A 21,494-nucleotide genomic window follows, 5' to 3' on the forward strand; every position below is an offset into this window, starting at 1 on the left:
AAACAGATGAGATAAACTTTGCAAAAGAGTGTCCAGTACAAATGCAACATCTCAAACTGAACAACAACAACAAAAAAGGTAAGTATTTACTTTCATTAATTGAATGAAGTGATGATAAGGATTCAATATTTAAAATTCCAGAACAGTATGTGATGACTCCTCATTCTTATTAAAAAGTATCATCACTCTGTTTAAACACAGGAAAGATAGTAAAATTCATACATTTAAAGGTAGCGAAGAGAAGACCTCCACTCCTGGAAAGAATGGAGTAGATGTATTGAATATACTTTTCTCAATTCCTCCTGCTAAATACAACTAAATATTCTGGATGATATATAAATAAAAGTAACATAAGAAAACCGAATGGTGGAGAGAAGGAAACAAACCAGCTATGGGTCTTGGGTCCTAAGAAATGACATGGTAGTTAGTTCTCCAGGGTTTTCTTTTTGTCTCATATAACCTAAACTTGGAGCTGGAAATCCAGAAAAAGCCCCAACATAAGCTTTCTCCCTTCTGGCAAAGCACCAGTAAAAGGGGCATTCTTGCAAGAGAAAGCGTTTAGACAGTAACCACTGTACTCTAGACAAACACCACAGAGAGAAACTGTGGCCCTATCCCCACCTGCTCCATTAAATGTTGAGTGGGTAGCCTAGACTGCCATCCTCGCTGGCTGTGCCCACTGCCCCCTGGAGTGGTCAGAGAAGGCTTAGGAGGGAGCAGGGCCTTTCTTTCCCACAGAGCAGTGATAGTACCCTATCCCCAATAGCATCAGTAAAGGCCACTTGGGGAGCCTGGACTTCCACCCCCACCAGGCAGTAATGAGGTAGCCCTTTTGAGAAGTGGTTTCCTAAGAGGTGTGGTGAAAATTCAGAACTTTCACCACTGCCCACTGGTCACTAGGTAACTTTCTGCTCCCCTAGGTGTCAGTACAGGCTGTGTAGGGAAGTAACAAGACATCCCTGCCCCTTCCAGCCACAAAGTTATCAGTAGAGGCCTTTCAGGTGATCAAAATTCCTACTCCTGCCTAGCAGTGATGAGCAACCCCCTACCATGGTCATCATTGGAGGTTACATTGGGAATCTAGACTTCTGCCCACTTCACGCAGTGATATGGTGGCATCCTCCTTCACCTGCCAGGATGGAGTCAAGGAAAGCCAGCTAAAATACAAGTATGGTGCCCCAAATGTCCATAACATAGTATTCCAAGTGTCCAGGTTTTAATCACTCATTCTGAGGACCAGGAAGATCTCAAACAGAACAACAACAACAAAAAAGATAATCAATAGATTCTTGCACCAAGAAGACAGAGATGTTAGAGTTATTTGACAACAATTTTAAATCAGTTCTCATAAAAAAAAAATGCTTCAAGGAGCAATTGTGAACACATTTGAAATAAATTTAAAAAATGGAAAATCACAGCAAAGAAATAAAAAGTCTCAGAAAAGGAATAGAAGACATAAAGAAGAACCAAATGGACCATTTAGAACTGAAAAATACATTAACATAATTTAAAAAAACTTCACAGATGGGCTGAATAGCATAATGAAGGGGACAGATGGAAGAATCATGCAGCTGGAGGCTAGAATGATAGAAATTACTCAGGAAGCTAGAACAATAGAAATTACCCAATCTGAATAGTAGAGAGAAAGACTGAAAGATATATTGAATAGAGCCTCAGGCACCTGTCAACCTATAACAAAAGGTCTCACATTTTTGTCATTGAAGTTCTAGAAGGAGAAACAAAAGGTGGTAGAACTAAAAAAAAGCACTTGAATAAGTAATGGCTAAAAAATTCCCAAATTTGGCACAAGATATACACCTGCAGTTTCAAAAAGCTGCGTGAACTCCAAATAGCATAAACCCAGTGAAACTCACACCAAGATACATCATAGTAAAACTTCTGGAAAAGAAGAAGAAAAAAATCATGAAAGCAGTGACTCACCTATAGGGGAAAAACAATTTGTATGACTGGGAATTTCTTGTTAGAAACCATAAAGACCAGGAGGAAGTGGCACATGTGCTGAATGAAAACAAAACTGACAAGAATTCTGTATCCAGTGAAAATATCTTTCAGAAATCAAGGGAGAAATCAAGGCATCAGGTGAAGAAAAATGGAGAGAATTTGTAGTCAGCAGAACTACTTTAGAATAATGACTAAAGGGGTTTTCTAAACAGGAAGGAAATGGTTAAAGAAGGAACCTCTGAACCTTAGGGAAGGAGGAAGGACACAGTAAGCAAAAATATGGGTAAATACAACCAACTTTCCTTCTCCTCAAGTTTTCACAGTTACGTTTGGTGATTGAAGCAAAAAGTGTATCCCTGTCTGAGGTAGTTCTAAATTGGTTTTAGAAAAAATACTTCATACAATGATTTTATTAAATGGGGGAGGTGTAAAAGAACATGAAGGAAGGTAAATTTCCTACACTTTACTTAGACTGGTAAAATGATAACACCAGTAGACTGTGATAGGTTATGTATATACAGTGCAACACCTAGAGCAACCACCAAAAAAGCTATACAAAGACATGCAATAAAAATACTACATATAAATGAAAATGGAGTTCTAAAAATGTTCAAGTAACCAATAGTAAAGCAGGAGAAAGAAAACAGAGAAATAAAAATCAGAAACAAACATTAAACAAACAAATAAAAAATGGCAGACTTAAGCCCTAACGTATCTATTATTACATTTAGTGTAAATGGTCTAAATGCACCAATTACAGACAGAGATTAGCAAAGTGGATTGAAAAGCATGACCCAATTATATGCTGTCTGCAAGAAACTGACTTCAGTTATAATGCTATAGGCTGGTTAACAGTAAAGTGATGGGAAAAGATATGTAATCATTAATCAAAAAAAGCAGAAGTGGCAATATTAATATTAGATAAAGTAGACTTCAGAGCAAAGACTCATGAGAGATAGATATTATATGATGATAAAAGAGTTACTCTACTAAGAAAACATAGCAATCCTTAATATGTATCCACCAAACAACAGAGCTACAAAATATGTGAAGTACAAACTGATAAAACTGAAAGGAGAATTAGACAAATCCATAATTATAGTTGAGACTTTAATACTCTTTTCTCAACAATTGTTAGAACAATTAAGCAGAAAATCAGTGAGGATATGAAAGAACTCATTATTAATTAAAAGAATCAAAGAAACATTTGTAGGACACTCCATGCAACAACAGCAAAACACATTATTTTCGGGTCCCACAGAATGTATATCACGATTTACCATATCCTGGGCCATAAAACAAAACAAGTATAAAAAAATTGATAGATACAGATTGTGTTCTCCAACTGCAACAAAATTGAACAGGAAATCAATAACAGGAAATTCTCCAAGTACTTAGAAATTAAACAACTCCTAAATAATCCATAGGTGAAAGAGGAAGTATCAAGGTAATGAAAATAAAAATACAACACCTCAAAATCTGTGGGACACAGTTAACATAGTGCTGAGAAGGAAATTTATAACACTCAATGCATGCATCAGAAAAGAAAGTTTTAAATCAATAATTGAAGCTCCCACCTCAAGAATGTAGAAAAAGCACAGCAGAATAAACCCAAACCAAGGAAAAACTAATAAAGATAATAGCATAAACCAATACAATTGAAAACAAAAAAAAATAATAATAAGGAAAATCAATAAAACAAAGAACTGATTCTCTGAGATTAAAAAAAAATTGATAAAGTTCTGGTAAGACTGACAAAGAAAAAGAAGATACAAATCATCAATATCAGGAAAGAAACTGGATATCACTATGGACCCATCAGACATTAAAAGGATAATAAGGGAATACTACAAACCACTTTACACACACAAATCTGACAATTTTTATAAATAATCTAATTCCTTGAAAAACCTAACTGCTACCACTCACTCAATATAAAACTGATAATTTGTATAGCATCATAACTATTAAGGACACTGATTTTGTAACTTAAAAATTCCTGAAAAAGAAATATAGAAGCCCAGATGGCATCACTGAAGAGTTTTTCTGAATGTTTAGAGAATTAACACCAATTTTACACACTGTGTCTTGGGATGTGTGTGTGTGTGTGTGTGTGTGTGTATTTCTCCCTCACCTGAAAAAGGAGGAGGTTACCAGATGATCCCTAAGGATTCTTCCTGAAGGTAGTCTGTCTTGGAGGGAATAAAACTGACTGATGACCTATGTTAAATGCATCACTGAATATACATCATAGGAGATGGTGGCAGTTAATCGATATTGGTCAAGGTGCTGGGCTTTTTCCACAGGGTGGAATAACAGAGGGGCACAGAAAGTTCTCATATCAATCAGTGTTGCTTCATTTTTTCATAACTTATGAAATTATATTAAAATGGCATCTGTATTAACTAAACTGTCATTACATGCATTTTTCTACTAAAATTAATATGAACATACCATTTGACACAATATAAATAAATAGAAACCATGGTTTTGAATATCACAACTTCTTGACTGTGGACCCTCCAAATTTTCATCTTTTTGAGGATAAGGTGCCTCCAAACTTTCATTTTTCAAAGGTCATATACAAACTATGTTTTAGATGTGGCTTTCCTTATGTTTTCACCTGCTAGTGCTTAATAATTAAATTGTTTTGCTTACATAATAACAAGTGGATATTTTTAAGACAATCTTCATTTTTTCCAAAACCCTGTTATTGACATTTTAAATACCACATTTTTTTCTTCCAGTGATATCCACGCTTCTTAGCATTCACATAACTAGGATTATGATTTTATAATTAAATAGAAGAATAACCTTTAAGAGTAGCTCATTAGTTGTGTTCGATTGATTTTTTATACATTTTTGGATTTATTCTCAAAAATACCCCTACATTTTATTTAGATTTTTGCTTCCTGAGTACTGAGCAAATTGTGCCCATCCTAGAGCATGTTTTTCAAAGAACTTAATTACACATTGAATTGAGCTGATAGAATTGCTTTTTGATATGTGAAAGATAAGCTTCAAAATTGTAAATTGTGGCAAAATGTAAGCCTTGCATGCTGACAAGTCCTTGTTTAGAGTGACATGAAGCATTTTTATAGTTTTTAAGTCTCTGAAGGGCATTATGACTAACACTATTTCCTCATTTAACTTAACATATTTCCATGAAGTACTCCAGTGGGACAGTGTTGAAGAAGCACAGACTTTTAAGTTACCAGTGATTTAATTTAACACATGTTTCTGTGGTATTTACATACACAGATTGCATTATTTATAATTAAGTTCCCTAGTCGTGTCTGTGCAGCTTTCTAAATCTCTCAGTATCCCTCTGCTTCCTTGAAAAGTTCAGTCACATCTGATAACACCAATCTGGCATTTAAATGTGACAAATGTAGACACCACACTCATTCTTCAAATAATATATACAAAGTGACATTCAGGAGACCGTCTACCTTGTGTCCCTGGCATCACTGTCCGAGGCTCTCCTGGATCAGCGGTTCCAAGGCTGAGAGTGAGGTCCTTATGTTGAGAGCGCCTGGTTTGTTCTGATTAATTTTCATTTTGAAAAAGGAGAAAAAGGGTGCTCCCATTTGAATGTTCGTGGTTACTAGAAAACACAGTCAATAATTTACTATTTGTTTTGATTATATTCAGTGAATCTGTATAAAACTGGAAGTCACTCCAAATGCAGCTTAAAAAAAGAAAAGATTTAGTGGCTCCAGTCTAAGTAGTTTTTATTGGATGTTGTCTCAGCCTATTATGACTCTCTGTTTCATTATAAAGCCATGAACTTTCTCTATAAAAAATTTGTTAAAAACATCAAATATATGCAACCACTCTCACCCCCTAATTGCATGGTTTCCCCTGCCTACATGTAGCTCAAACCTTATTTTGAATCAAACTGGAAATTTTTAGTTTCCCATTCTTACTATATTGATTAGAAAATACATTCATTATCCTTTTTTTTTCAGTCTTACAATTTTATTTTATTTTACTTTTTCACATCTCTTTTGGAGTATAATTGCTTTACTATGTTGTGTTAGTTCCTGCTGTATAACAAAGTGAACCAGCAAGAGGGAGGGGATATGGGGATATATGTATACATTCATTGTCTTTTCTCTCCTGTCTTGTTTCAGTGCGTTCCTGTTATTACCTCTCTTTTCATTTCATTGTGAGCGTTGTGGATTCTAAGGGCCAAGTGTATCAGTAACACTTTCCATTTAATTATTGTTTCCAAGTGGTAGGAGAAGATAGGAAAGTCTGATCTTCTTAGCTTGTTCCGTGATAAGAAATTTGCACGCCAGCAACTCCTCTGTCATGAAGCCAGACCAGATGGAAAATTCGTCTGGCCCTTTAAGCAGTAGATGTATCACCTGCATTCGGTTAAAACTTGTTTGATGAGAATGAACATATAGTATTTTCAAGTCCTACTATTGTTTCAGAGACTATTAGTCTCTGAAAAGAAAATATGAGTAACTCAGGCAATCAGGCCAAAACCTGGGACCCAACTGAAGCTTGAACAAATTGCAGCCTCAAAGAATGAGTCCTGGGGTCTCCCAGGTCACGATTTAGTGTTAATTTTTCACTCTTACTTGGGAAACTCATAATTAAATAAACAGACGAAACAGGGAAAATCACAGTCGTACTTAAACACTGAGGGCAGTTGACGCTTACTTGTTATGTACCGCAGTGTTTATTGACTGAAGTCCCAGTTTGCCTGGAGTGTCCCAGTTTTAGCACTGACCATCCCATGTCTCTGGAAACTCTCCAGTTCTGGGCAAACTGGGATGCAGGTATCCCTGTAATGAGGTCATGACATTTAATTAAAAACTATCCACTTGTTTTCATTTCACTGTATTTGAATAAATGCAATTATGTTTTAAGATAAACAAGAATATTAAGTGCTCATTATTTTTAAAATATCTGACTGGTCATCAAATTTACTTCAGATTATCTATTTTAAGTAGATAATTAAGTAATTGTTCATGGAAAACGTTAGTTTGGGCATAATACAATTAAATCTGAAGTTGTAATTAAAATAGACTTTTGAAAGACACTTTATGTGGTAAAATAAGAAATATTAAGACTCTGTTTTAAACCCTTTGTTAGGCCCTGAAATGATAATAAAATGCAATCTTTTTTCTCTAGGAACTTACAGTGCCGAGTTTCCAAGTTTCTATGGAAACAACTTTGCAATTTTAATAGAGTAGATAATTGTGTGCATTCATAGGCTCAATAACTAGTTTACTTAACAAAAGTTGAGTAGTTATTTTTTTCGTCATACGTATAGTGCATATATATGCTAAATTTTGGTCCTCTTTGTCTTAAAATAGGCATGTTCTTTTGGAAGCAAGAGTCATTTGGATTAATTGAATACTAATTTTCCAAAAGGTAATAAATACTTGTATTTTTGTATGACAGAGTCACGAAACCACATTCTTGAACTACAGTCCTACAATCTGAGGACTATACAAATATCTAAGAAACAGCCAGAAAGAAATAGCAGGTGCATATATATGACTGGTTATTTTTCTAGTCTTTTTACAAGATATTTGGTAGTTGGATGGCACTGTGTCTTGCAAACTGCTCAAAGCTTTGGTTAGATTTCTAGACTAGCTCAGATAAACCAAATTTGTGCATATGTAGATAAAAACTTTATATTCACAATAAAGAGAACATATTTTCTAGTGCTGGTGATAAAACAAAAAAGTACAAATTAATACAAATTATTTTTAAGATTTTACCACCTTGAAACCAGTATGATCTTTTGGCAACGCAAACGCAAACGTGAATGTGACACTTCTCTACACGTGCACACCGCACACACACACACACACACACACACACACACGGACGCATTCACAGATAACGCTCTTCATTGGATTCTCATTGCTTTAAAGATTAGGACCAAGATGAGAATATTTGATTAGTGTCCCACGCTGAATTAAATCAGGGGCCACATCTGGTTTTGCTCAACACTGTTTACTGCTAGCCTAGCAGTGCCTAGGTCTTAGTCAACACCAGAGTTGGATAAACATACAAATTAAGAGTTTTTTCTCACATGCTGGCATTTGAGGAAAAGCAGATTAATTATCAAAGGATGGTAAGGATAGTAACTTTAAAGGGAACTTCAGCGGAATTTTAACATGTCAGGGGATGGTATTTGTTCCTTACTATATATAATTTTTTTCAAAATTCCTGAGGCAGGTACAGACCTACCACCACACTAACATTTATTAGCCATAGTTGAAATAATTTTTTAAAAACTCACAATATGTCTAAAGAGAAGGAAAGAAAGAAAACATTTTCAAGTGATTGAATGATAATTAGAAGTGGTAAGAGTAGATTTACCAGAATGTATATTTGTATATCTTGAGAATCTGTGTAAAGTAGTATTTGCTAATCTGAGAGTGGTTGAAGATCAAAGAAAGTTGCATAAAGGGGAGGAAAGTGCTACAAATCAGATGATTCTTGAGCCAGTTAACAACTCAGTTACTTTTCCCTGAGCTGGAAGGACCATCTGGAGAGTTAGGTGCAAAGCGGTGGATGGTTTGCCCTTCCTTGTACAGAATTAAGGGATATCATTGGGGCCCAGAGTTGTTTTAATAATCGGAACTGATTAAATTGTATGTTTTGTAAGATGATTACATTAACAAAGATTGATGAGATTATTGATTGCTGGGTTTTTTCCCCTAAAAACACAACACTGCATTGTGTGCAAATCCTTAGCAAATTAACTACACTTAAACCAAATTCGAAATAGTAACACACTTCTGCATTTGAAAATTGATTAAATCACTTAGAATTTAGTATAACTACTTGAGTTCCATACAGTATGATTTGACTTAGTACACAAATAAATCAATAATATAGAAAGATACTTACTTGACGGCTCCATGCCCCAAAGATCAATGGATGTTGATGATATTTTTAATGATCATCGCAGATGGAAATTAACAGCTTCCCATAGAATCCCATTCCAGTGTTAAATTATACTGTAATCAAAAATTATTTAGGGCTTATGTAAACTCTCTCGGGAGATTTTAAGCTCTTATAATTTTATTGGTCTTTTGTGAGGGTGGAATCCAGTTGTTCTGTGTTCTCTTTATGGTTCATTCTATGTGTATTTGAAAGAGGCTTTTGCAACTTTTTGTTTTATATTTTGCAGCCCAGGGAAGCTAATGTGTACCATTGGTAGGCATGAAATAACTTCTATTCTCTTGCATACTTTCATCCCTTTTTTTTTTTTTTTTTTTTTTTTTTTTTACAACTCTTTAAGTCCTTATAGTGTCCTCTTAAAATGTAAAAGAATTTAAAAGTTCATCAGCTTAGACTGGCCATGAGGTTGTAATTATAGAAGCAAGATAGTAGGTGCAAGAATGTTCATTTTACTATCCTTACTTTTGCATATGTTTTACTATTTCCTATAGCAAAATATAGATTAAAAGTGCCTATTAGCTAAGGGCCAAGGTGAGTATGTGTATGTCTGCTCGTGCACGTGTGTGTGCGTGTGTGTGTGCGTGCATGCGTGTGCCCTAGCTGGTTCTTGAATTTCTGGATTCAGGGTTAGTGACTGTTTATTTGAGCTCCCATAGCTCTGTGCTTCTGTGATTTTGGATAATAAAGTAACTTTGTTTTGTAAAAGTAACTGAATTTTAATCCAGTAAGACATATTGCTCAAAGTCCCCTGGTTTCATTATTTTTAATGTCTCAGTGGTTATTTGATTCTAATGAGGGCCTGAAGAGGGCAGCTTTTCCCAGATCAGTTCTGAGGATTCACAAGTCAGGTGCCTGTTCACACCATCTCTACATCCTGTACCATCACCCAGCAAAACAGGAGTCTGGCCTCTTCTGCCATGCCAGCTCACTAGCCAGTACTGTATTTTGGGGGGGGGAAACATTCACTAGGAGTCAGGAGAGGCAAATTTTCATTCTTCCTTATCTGCTATGGCTGAGAGAAATTCACATGAGCATGCTTCCCAGCTCACTGGAAATTCATGAGCCTAAACTCAGAGCTGCACGTCACACCCCTTGTGTATTTCTTGTGAACCCTCTTCAAAGGTTCAGTTCTCAGTGGTCTCACATCCTCAACCCCCTTCCCGAGCCCTCTCCAGTCTGGACCTGCCTCCACCGAGGACCTGGGGTCCCAGGACCCTAACTCGTCCATTTGTCCTTTATCAGTATCCCAGGCCCTTTTCCTTTCTTTTTTGCTTCACTGCTCTGTGACTTTGCTCACGTTCTCTCAGCCTGAATTTCCCTTCCGTAACTTAATTATCTGGCAAAATCTTAGTTTTTATTCTAGTTACAAGCAAATGTCCGTTGTTGCAGACGTTTCCCCTTTCCTGCAGGCAGGATCCATGTCCTCTGTTCCCTTAGTGCTGAGCTCATGGCTCAGGCACAGCAGAATTTTGTAAAGTGATTATTTTCATTTGCTTAATTGACTGGGTGCTCTTCCCACGAAAGTCTTGAGTTCCCTGTAGCGCACCTTTTCCCACATGCATCTCTGATTCCAGCGTACAAGGCGTGGAGCACGGTCGTAGGCACTGAACAGATGTTCACTAGAATTGACATATTTTTCATCTGTCTGAGGAAAAAAGAAAAACATAGTGCCTCCTTTCCTAAAAAAAAAAAACCTTGATTCTTTTTCTGTATTTTAAAGCATGTTGCTGTCATAGATTATCCTTTCTTAGGCTTACATCTTCTCCTTCTCTACTGGCTTTTTTTTTTTCCCTTCAGGAGGTAGATGCTTTTAGTGCATGTGGAAAAAAGGGAAGCAGAGGTGTGCAAGTATGCGATCTTCAGATTTATAAATAGTGAGGTGAGATGCATTCTTCTTGGAGTAATAATGGGCTTCTCCTCTTCTGACTTGTGTGGGGAGATTTATTATATATATATATTTTGTATATACATATATATTATATATGTATATATATGTATATTTGCCTTACTCTCCCTCCACCCCAGCAATTACTGCCTATGAGAGCAAGGAAGGGTGTGTTAGAGGATTGAAATGGAAGTAGTTTTGTTGAGGCTTCAGAGGCGATATTGGCCTCTAACCGATTGGTGACCTTGCCTGGACTACGTGTCTGCTTGTGAGTTGCCTCTGCTTGTGAGTTGCCGCCAGCAAGTCCGGAGGCACTTAAGATAAAGAAGGGAGTGGATCACGGAATTCCTTGAGCCTGGGGACCTGGCCAGTTCCCGGGGGTCTAGAAATTCTTATGATACACAAAATGAGGTAAAGAGCATTGCTGAAGAAACCCAGAGATGCATATTTGCACACAAACTGCTGATATCAGTTTGCAGCCTGGTATCATAAGCGGGGCTCCCCTAAACTGCCATTTGAAGTCTCACCCGCAGAGTGGACCCACTGCCCGGGACCTTCCCCACTTGGGACTCCAGACTGCTGTTCGAGGGAGTTCCCAGCGCTGTTCCAGTCTGCATATAGGTGTCGGCCCAATTTGGTGATGTACATGCTTTTACTTTTCTTTCCCTTTTCATTTCTATTTCTTTCTTTTTAATGAGTTTCTATTAAAGTTAAGTTGAAATTGTCTATTTGTGTGATGAGTGGTGTCTTTTTGTTAACGAATCCTTTGAACCTAGAACGAAGGTAAAACTTTCGGCAAAACAGGGTGGTCGCTCCTTTGCTGTTCTCCAGACTCTCTTTATGGCTCAGCTGACAGCTTTTCTTTCTACTATAAGAAGGGATTAAAGAAAACAATCCCCAGGTCTTCATCTTCTACTATCACTACTTCTCCCTTCAGCTGACCCTTCGCTGATATTACCTACTCCAAACACTTGATCACCTCCATGTGGATGACTCCAAAAGCTAGCTTTCTCACTTCAGTCTCTTCCCCAAGTCCTGGATCTGCTTTTGCCAGCTTGCACTGTTTTGTTTATCTTCCCTAAATGAATGGAATGCGTTGTCAGGACATCAGCCTTAAGGCCAAAAACCTAACCATTCATCTTTTCTCCCCAGAGGAGCTTTTTCTTTGCTATTGGTCTTACCTAGTCTGTTCTTTTATCTTTGACTCTTAATCCTAAATGTAATATGTTGCCAAACACAATCAACTCTACTGCTGCTGTTTTCTTGTTTCTTTACTCTTCTCTCCATGGCCTCTGTCAGTATGCTAGATAAAGGATATATTTCTGATCTATATTACAGCAACATAAACTCATCTCCCCAGTTCTAGTTTCTCCCTGATATAAATCATTCCTCACCACATTTACAGATCTGTCTTCCTAAACCACAGTTTATATAAAGCCATTCTCCTGGCAAAGAGCCTGTGGTGTCTTCTCAGCTTTCTGAATTAAGTTTAAACTCCTCTGGTTGGATGTTTAAGGCTGGCTATAGTGCAGTCCAAACCTTTATTTACAGACTTGTAGCCAGTTTTTACCGTTCCTCCACCCGAGGCACCAATCACATTGGACAGCTCTATGGCCCCTGAATTTGCCCTTAATTTTCCCCTGCTACCTTTGCTTCTGTTGATCCTTTCACCTAGAAGGACCATCACACCTCTCATCCTAGCATGGTGAAAGCCAAGACAGCATTCAAGGCCCATCTACAAGCTTATTTAAAGGAATAATCGTTTTTCTGTTTTGCATCAAGGCAGAAGCAATCTCTTTTTTGATCTACCAGTGAGTTTGTATCATGTATTCTATTGTCATTTTTTTTGATACTTGTGTTTTCACCTCTCCCATTACTGTGAACTGCTTGGAGGCAGAATTTATCCCTTATGGTTTTTTTTTTTAAACATCTTTATTGGAGTATAATTGCTTTACAATGGTGTGTTAGTTTCTGCTTTATAACAAAGTGAATCAGTTATACATATACATATGTCCCCATATATCTTCCCTCTTGTGTCTCCCTCCCTCCCACCCTCCCTATCCCAGCCCTCTAGGTGGTCACAACGCACCGAGCTGATCTCCCTGTGCTATGCGGCTGCTTCCCACTAGCTATCTATTTTACATTTGGTAGTGTATATATGTCCATGCCACTCTCTCACTTTGTCACAGTTTACCCTTCCCCCTCCCCATATCCTCAAGTCCATTCTCTACGTCTGTGTCTTTATTCCCGTCTTGCCTCTAGGTTCTTCATGACCTTTTTTTTTTTCTTAGATTCCATATATATGTGTTAGCATACGGTATTTGTTTTTCTCTTTCTGACTTACTTCACTCTGTATGACAGACTCTAACTCCATCCACCTCACTATAAATAACTCAATTTCATTTCTTTTTATGGCTGAGTAATATTCCATTGTATATATGTGCCACATCTTCTTTATCCATTCACCTGTCGATGGACACTTAGGTCGCTTCCATGTCCTGGCTATTGTAAATAGAACTGCAATGAACATTTTGGTACCTGACTCTTTTTGAATTATGGTTTTCTCAGGGTATATGCCCAGTAGTGGGATTGCTGGGTCGTACGGTAGTTCTATTTTTAGTTTTTTAAGGAACCTCCATACTGTTCTCCATAGTGGCTGTATCAACTTACATTCCCACCAACAGTGCAAGAGGGTTCCCTTTGCTCCACACCCTCTCCAGCATTTATTGTTTCTAGATTTTTTGATGATGGCCATTCTGACCGATGTGAGATGATATCTCATTATAGTTTTGATTTGCATTTCTCTAATGATTAATGATGTTGAGCATTCTTTCATGTGTTTGTTGGCAATCTGTATATCTTCTTTGGAGAAATGTCTATTTAGGTCTTCTGCCCATTTTTGGATAGGGTTGTTTGTTTTTTTGATATTGAGCTGCATGAGCTGCTTGTAAATTTTGGAGATTAATCCTTTGTCAGTTGCTTCATTTGCAAATATTTTCTCCCATTCTGAGGGTTGTCTTTTGGTCTTGTTTATGGTTTCCTTTGCTGTGCAAAAGCTTTTAAGTTTCATTAGGTCCCCTTTGTTTATTTTTGTTTTTATTTCCATTCTCTAGGAGGTTTAGGTTTTTGTTTTTGTTTTATTCCTTGTAATAGCGGGCAGGTTACTTTCTACAGAGTAAACACTCAACAGACATTACTGGGTTGAATGAATGTAGTTGCAGGACTCTTGGCTGATAGCGTACCCTCTGAGATGCATGTCCCTCATCTGTAAAGGCAGGATGTTGCACTATGAATCCCCATGAGTGTCATAATTCTATAATTATATTCATGTTGTAACAGGGAAGTGCTAAATCGGACTCCACTGTTGGATCTGTTTCTTTGACTTTAACCTTTGCTTTTCGTTGCTTTTGTTATTATAATCATACATAATGGCCTGCCTCAGGGAACCCTGCCCACCTGTGAATGGCTGCAAGAAAAAAGGAACTAATTCATCCCCTCACCGAGGCTGGTCATTCCAGGAGATGTTTTGCAAGACTGATGGCCCTTTTACTTTACTTCCTCACCACCTCTCCATCTCTGATTCTATAAAAGAAACTGGCATCCAGACCTAGAGAAGATGGTTTTTCAGAGACTAGTGTCTGCCATCTTCTCCGTCTGCCGGCTTTCCGAATAAAGTCGCATTCCCTGCCTCAGCACCTCGTCTCCAGTTCCCTGGCCTGTCATGGGTGAGCAGAGCAAGCTTGAACTCTGTAACGATGTCATATGTTCATAATTATATTCATTGTTTTTTGGCGTTTTGGGCTGTGAGCTTGGAAGAAGAGTTTTCATAGTCACTATAAACTTTTTAACTGACTTCTCCTGAAGCTATTCATTTAAGGGATACTGAAAGATGGAGAGGACTGGTACTTTATTACACAGCACTGGATCTCCTTCTTATCAATGAAAAAAAAATGTTGCTGCCATATCAGTAAACAAAGGATGTTGCAGCCGTCAAGCCATCACGTTACAGCAGCCCAGACGGTGAGCCCTGAGGGAACTCAGGATGGAAACAGGATGCCTGCCATCAAGCCCTCAGCCACTGCAGCCCCACAACGGTGCACCCTGCAGGGACTCAGGATGAGAAAGCACAGGACAGTGGCCCCAGAGAGCTGAGGTGCAGATCAAAGGAATGATTTCAATGAGCCCAGACTCTTGCATCTTACCATACGTAGAAAAGCGCTAAATTCCTTAACTTGAGGTGTCTGGTTTTCTTTAATTAACAGCAATCTTCTGATGTTCCGACTACCTGGTGTTTGTTGAAAAAACTCCTATGTATCCTCGCTCCCCCCTTACCTCTTGGGAGCAGCCCTTCCGAGCTGTCTGAGATGCTGTGTCCCGGGCTAAAGTCCTCAGTTTTGACTGCCAAATAAAACATAATTCTCAACTTTTAGGCTGTGCATTTTTTTTTTTCAGTTGACATTCTCTTACCCAGTGTTTGAGCGTGACAATTTTTAGAACATTCCTGGAATAATAAGGTCACAAACTCTTAGAGATGTTAGGATTTGTACTTCATATCCGTCTTTTAAAATTGCTGAAATCATTATTAGTAACAGTATTTATTGAGCATCTACTGCCTTGCCAGACAGTGTGCTAAACTCTTCCTGTGCATCTTATTATTCCTCACAACAACCCCTAGAATAGGTTCTATTATCCTTACTTCACGGATGAAGAAAATTCAGAAGACTGTTTGGTACATTATAAGCATTTGGTAAATTCTGTGACTACTGTCCCTATGTGTAATGTAAATGTAATGATCATTATTAAAATTTTAGAAATTTTGCTGAAACTTCTGATTATATTCATGGTCTTTTCCATGCCACTTTAAAAAACTTAATCTTACTATTTTCTTGGTTTTACTTTCATATAAGACAAACAGTATGAAATTTAGTTGAAAATTCCCTAATTTGGCTCCAGTGGAAATTTGGACATTTATTGGCTTGAAGTCAAACTTTGCTCCACAAAAGTGTGTTATCAACGTGTGGTCCATGGCCCCTAGTGGTTCTTGGTGGGAGTGGGCAGTGTCCATGGACTGGTGAGAACTAATCAAGTCTGCCAGGTGCTGTCAAACAAAGGTAGGGAGCCACTCGTGTTTTTGCACCATTCATTTTAAGCAAAGTTCAATCATCTGCTTGGCAAACTCATTGAGTTTTTCCTAGAATGGTAACAAAATAAGGTTTTCCTATGTGTGATAATCTAATGCTGTTGCTAATGGCACATAAGAAACGGAAACTATAGAGGTATCATTCAAAGAGCAAAATCAGACACTTATCAAGGTCGATATTAACACCTGTTGATTGGTGATGTGTGACAAACTTTTAGGTACTAGGGATGCAGAGGTGATGAAAGCCCTGCTCTTGTAGAGCTTATATTCTCATTGGGAGGAACCACATAACAGCCAAGTCAAGATTAATTTCAGAAAGTGACAAATGCTCTGAAGGGAATAGAGAGCTTAATGTTGTCAGGGTGTATATTCAGCAACTATGCACCCATCTAGCTACGCTTGTAGTCTGCAGCTTGCATCCCTTCTGATTGGTGCTCATGCTTTAGAGATCATTAAATAATTGTTTACTGTCCCTTCTGGATGTGGCGGTAAGTGACCGGGAATGTGGTAATACAGATTGAGAAGTTAGGATAGACTTTACTGAGGCTTTTAACTGAGATCAAGATGATGAGAGGACGCAGCCGTATGAAATAATAGAATCCTCTATCCACGGGGATCAAGGGACAAGCTCATGCAAAGGCACCGTGGCAAGCAAAAGCGGGACCTTTCTGTGCCAAAGAAAGAAGACTTGTCTGGCTGCAACATCGTGTGTCAAGGGGACAGTGGAGGGAGGTAAAGTCAGATAGGTGTCAATGACATGCATTGTGGAAGAGCAGTCACCTGTGCTTATGGCCAATATTTTGCTTGATGAGTGGAGGACTGTCCTGATGTGATCCATTTGCAGTTAGTATATGGGGAAATACACAATGATCTTTTTAACTACGATTGGATAAAGGTGTTTGGTATCAGTAACAAGGAGTAATCACTATATTTGTCACAAGTAGGGTTTTGATATGCAAATAAAATAGTAAGCATCTAAGTGTCAAATATTCAGTCAGTAACTGGCAATATGCCCAATCTGAATTTAATGTTCAAGTAAAGAGAAAACATTGTGAATGTCAGTAATCATGGCCATTGAATGTCTCACTTTTCAGGTTGCTATTCAAAGATACAGGCTAGAAGTGAAAGCAAGACTCACTTTTTCCCTCGGAAGTATGCTAGTTGTCAAGGGGGAGGTGCTCCTGGGAACTTTTCAAATGAGGGGTAAGATTCCTTTAACGATTCATGGCATCGATAAAAGATTAAGGTCTATCTCTCTGATTTCAGGAACTTTTGCTTTGTGACATATCTCAAAAATACATATAGTAACTTGAATAGCCTGAATATATTACTTTAGTGACAACATGATGTTAATATTGATGCTAAAACAACAGATTACTTAAGAAGTCTAAATTGGTACATAGAGCTCAACTGCCAAGAGTATGGTTCTTTTTCTTCTTCACTTGTCAGATAAGAAAATCATTGACACACTGTGATATATTTTAAAAACAAATTTAAATGGTGCAACAGAACACGAAGAAATGTTTTCCATAAATAAATATGAAAAAAGAGAGTTTAAAATAAATACATTTACCACTCTGCCCCTTCCGGATCATTCAAATGCTTTTGAATGTGATGTAGTAATCAATTTAGCATCTTTCAGCACACAGGACATCGTATTTAATATGAAATCTCCCCGTAGTTTGGATATATTTCATGTTCGATCCAAATATCTAGAACTATAAGGCAGAAGCACAAAACATTCAAACTCATTTTAGGTGACTTGCATTTGTTGTCTTAATATAAGTTAAGAATTTCCAATTTGGTAGAAATAAAGAATAAATGAAGTAATTAACTGGATACAGGACCTGATTTGCATCCACAGGTAGTCATTATTCGGCCTAATACAAATAAGTTGGTGAAAAATTTCAAATAATATCGTCCATCTCACTGACACAAAATATTTTTAATATTGTTAACTTGAAATCTGGTTATTAATTTTATTATTTAAAAGCTTGTAATAATCCTGTTTCTCAATTTATCTAGAATTGGTATCCTGTGAATGTAACGAAGACACAGTACATGGTCCACAAATGAGAAACTCTGCTCTATGAAATAAGGGATTCACGCTGTAAGTGGGACTTTCCTGAGTGCACAGAAGAGACTGATTTAGGGTTTAGGAATAGCAGTTAATTGAAAGAGAGTTCATTATTGTAAACATAATGAGTGCAAAAGTCCATTAATTCTGAAGTCTTTTCTGTAACTAGATTTGGATCTGTAGCAATGCAGTTATTATTGCACCAAATAGATGGTTTGGACCTGACCATTGTCAATTGAATGACTGTTTTTGAAAGTGATCTTTATTTCTCTTAGGGTGTGAAGTGAGTTTTCATGTGTAATCTAGCAGATGACGCTGCTGCCATGGTTTCTGCACATGGTATCAAGATTGGAAGGTAAGTTTGTATACTTCTAAAAAGAAAGTAAAGGCAGATAAAGAAAAAGATTATCCACACTACAAGGAAGCAGCCAACCCCAGAACATGGGACCTTCTACAATGCAAATGATCTATTTTCTACACTAGATCAATGGCATTAAAAAAAAATTGGAGTGGGCTGCTGAAGAGCAGAGAAGAGTGAAGAAGTATGATGAAATGCAAAGTATAGACCTTATATAGATCCTGCCTCAGAGAAAACAACTGTAAAATTATGGTTGAGATAAAAAGTACAATTAAACATATATTGATGGTATTAAAGAATTACTGGAACGTTTGGTGTGATAATGGTGCCCTGGTGGTGATATCAAAAGCTGTTTTTATGTTTTAAAATTAAATAATGATGTATTTGCAGACGAATGACATGATATCTGCGTTTTCCTTTAGAACATTCAGAAGGAGAATTAGAGGAGAGTGGGTAAAACTGCGTGTGCAAAATGTTGATAAATATTGCAGTTGGGTGAGTAATACATACATTTTCATTATACTATTCTGTCTACTTCTGTGTACATTTTGTATTTTCCATAGTAGCAGCTGATTTTTTTCCACATTTATTAAAATGAACCATTCAGCAGACCACTGTATACAGCCTTTAGGTTCACAGAAGCTGGTTTCAAGAACCTCAGTCAACAGTGTATTCTTAGACGATTTGACGCCATAATAGCATGCAACTTCAGAAATATAAGGAAAGTCTGTAGTTAAATGGAAAAACTATTATCTTAATTCTCTTTTATTCATTTAATCCCCATATGTGGCTTTTCTTTTTTAAACATTTTTAAAATTTTTGAAATATATGCAGAAAAGTGCATGAAATAAATGTATAGTTTAATAAATAATTAAAAAACGAATACTGTATGATCTTCGCTCATATTAAGAAATAAACTATTGTAAGAACAGAAAATCACTTTGTATACCTTCTTGATCATAACCCTTTCCCCTTACCTTGAGGCAATTCTTAACTCAGACTTAGTTTTGCCTGTTTTTGAATGTTATATAGATGGAATGATATGGTATATATTATTTTCCCTTTGCTTATTTTGTACAACATTATGTTTGTGAGATTCAGTCACACAGTTTTTGCTTTTTGCTGTAATGCAATCATTTTTATAGCTATGCAGTATAATAATTCTGCTGTAGACATTCCCGTACATGTAACTTTGAGTACAAGGACACGGTTTCCTGAAGGCTTATACTCAGGAGGAGAATGGCTGCCTCATCGGATGTGCTGCTTTTTAACATAGATGCCCATGTACGCTTATATCTGTCTTATCTGCTTTGCCAATATACGCATTATTGTCTTAACTTCAGCCGACTTACTTTGACAGGTAGTCTTTTCATAATTATTGAGTTTAAAATGGTTCTAATTTTTATTGTTATTTCTTCTTTAACCTGATTCAGAGGAGCATTTCTCAAAAAAAATTCTTTTTGAAATTGAAATAAATACAGAAAACTGTACAATTATAGTTATTACAGCAAAAATGAGCAGCTCCATATGTTTACCACCCAAAAGATCCTCTCATGCCTCCTCCCAAGGCCAAGAGAGGGTCAAGGGATTAAATTAAGAAAGTACTTACTTTCAGAGTCTGGCAAGTGCAGAATCAGCATTTGCCTGATAGTGAATGCCTTCTTAAATTTTGCCTCCTAGGTATCTCACTCTCTCGTAATCCTAGTTCAGGCCCTGACAGCCATAGACAATATGTAAATAAATGACCATGGCTGTGTTCCAATTAAACTTTATTTACAAAAACAAGCAGTGGGCCAGAATTTGCCTGTGGACTATAATTTCCTGACTTCTGACCTAGATTCTTCCTTCTGACCTATCTGCCAGCTCACTAATTCTCCCTTCAGCTTCATCTAATCTGTTGTTAATCTCATCTCTTTACTTTCTTTTTCACTTCCTGAATATCTATTTGCAATTTTTTTTTCAAATCTGTGCTATCAGTATTTACAGTTGCTTATTTCCTAAAGATGTTTTAAACTTGACTCTTATTTCTTTTAATCATAGATGTTAAGTAAGCCTAGTAGTTTTACGGTCTGTGACTGATAATTCCAGTATTTGAAGTCTTGCCGCTCTGCTTTTGATATTTGCTCATATTTATTTCTTTGAGTGCTTCTTTATCTTTTATCATATGCTCCTCCATATCCTTGCAAATTTTTTTGTGGAAATAATTTGAAGCCTAGGATAAAAGTATATTCATCTAGAGCAGTGATTCTACAGGTGTGGCCCCTGGACCAGCAACATCAGCATCACCTGAGAATTTGCTAGAAATGTAAATTCTTGGGCCTCATCCCACACCCACTGAATCAGAAAGTCTGCGGTTGAGGACGAGCAGTATGTGTTTTTTTTTTTTTAATATAAATTTATTTATTTATTTATTTATTTATTTATTTATTTATTTATTTATTTATTTTTGGCTGTGTTGGGTCTTCGTTTCTGTGTGAGGGCTTTCTCCAGTTGCGGCGAGCGGGGGCCACTCTTCATCGAGGTGCGTGGGCCTCTCACTGTCGTGGCCTCTCCCGTTGTGGAGCACAGGCTCCAGTTGCGCAGGCTCAGTAGTTGTGGCTCATGGGCCCAGTTGCTCCGTGGCATGTGGGATATTCCCAGACCAGGGCTCGAACCCATGTCCCCTGCATTGGCAGGCAGATTCCTAACCACTGCGCCACCAGGGAAGCCCAGCAGTATGTGTTTTAACGACCCTCGGTGTGATTCTGATGCATGCTCAAGTTTGAAAACCACTGCTTTCAGAAAGATTTTCAATGTTAACGTTCCACACCTAGTCTTTCTGGAATCTAGTTAAATTCATGTCTTGAGTGTTTTGGGCCTCTTAGGTGATGTAAATCTGGTTGACTTGAATGTCAGATTTGCCCTGGGAGTGTTTATCCACTGTGGTCTCAGCTTAATATGGGGAAAATCTCTTAGACCCTCCACCTCAAGCAGACCCTGGATTTGATTTCTGTTTCCCTCTTTCCATATGCCCCCTCCAACCAAAGTTCAAAGCTTCCAAGTGGTAAAGTCTTCAGATGAAAGGAAGGTCGGTGGCCCCCTTTTCTCTGGATTCAAACTTGCCCCTCAGATCTGGCTAGTCATTCCTTACCAT

General features: G+C 37.5%; 1 long non-coding RNA gene across 1 annotated transcript in view; it reads left to right on the forward strand.

Moving 5' to 3' along the window:
* The window catches only part of LOC132367609 (uncharacterized), a 313,944-nt gene extending 296,883 nt beyond the window's left edge, over nt 1-17,061 (forward strand). Inside the window, exon 4 of the long non-coding RNA XR_009503830.1 lies at nt 17,021-17,061. This is a non-coding gene — a long non-coding RNA (uncharacterized LOC132367609). The remainder of the gene's footprint in view (nt 1-17,020) is intronic.
* The last annotated feature ends 4,433 nt before the right edge of the window (nt 17,062-21,494 follow it).

The sequence above is a fragment of the Balaenoptera ricei genome, chromosome 6 (genome assembly GCF_028023285.1).
Source record: "Balaenoptera ricei isolate mBalRic1 chromosome 6, mBalRic1.hap2, whole genome shotgun sequence".
Classification (NCBI taxonomy): Eukaryota; Metazoa; Chordata; class Mammalia; order Artiodactyla; family Balaenopteridae; genus Balaenoptera; species Balaenoptera ricei.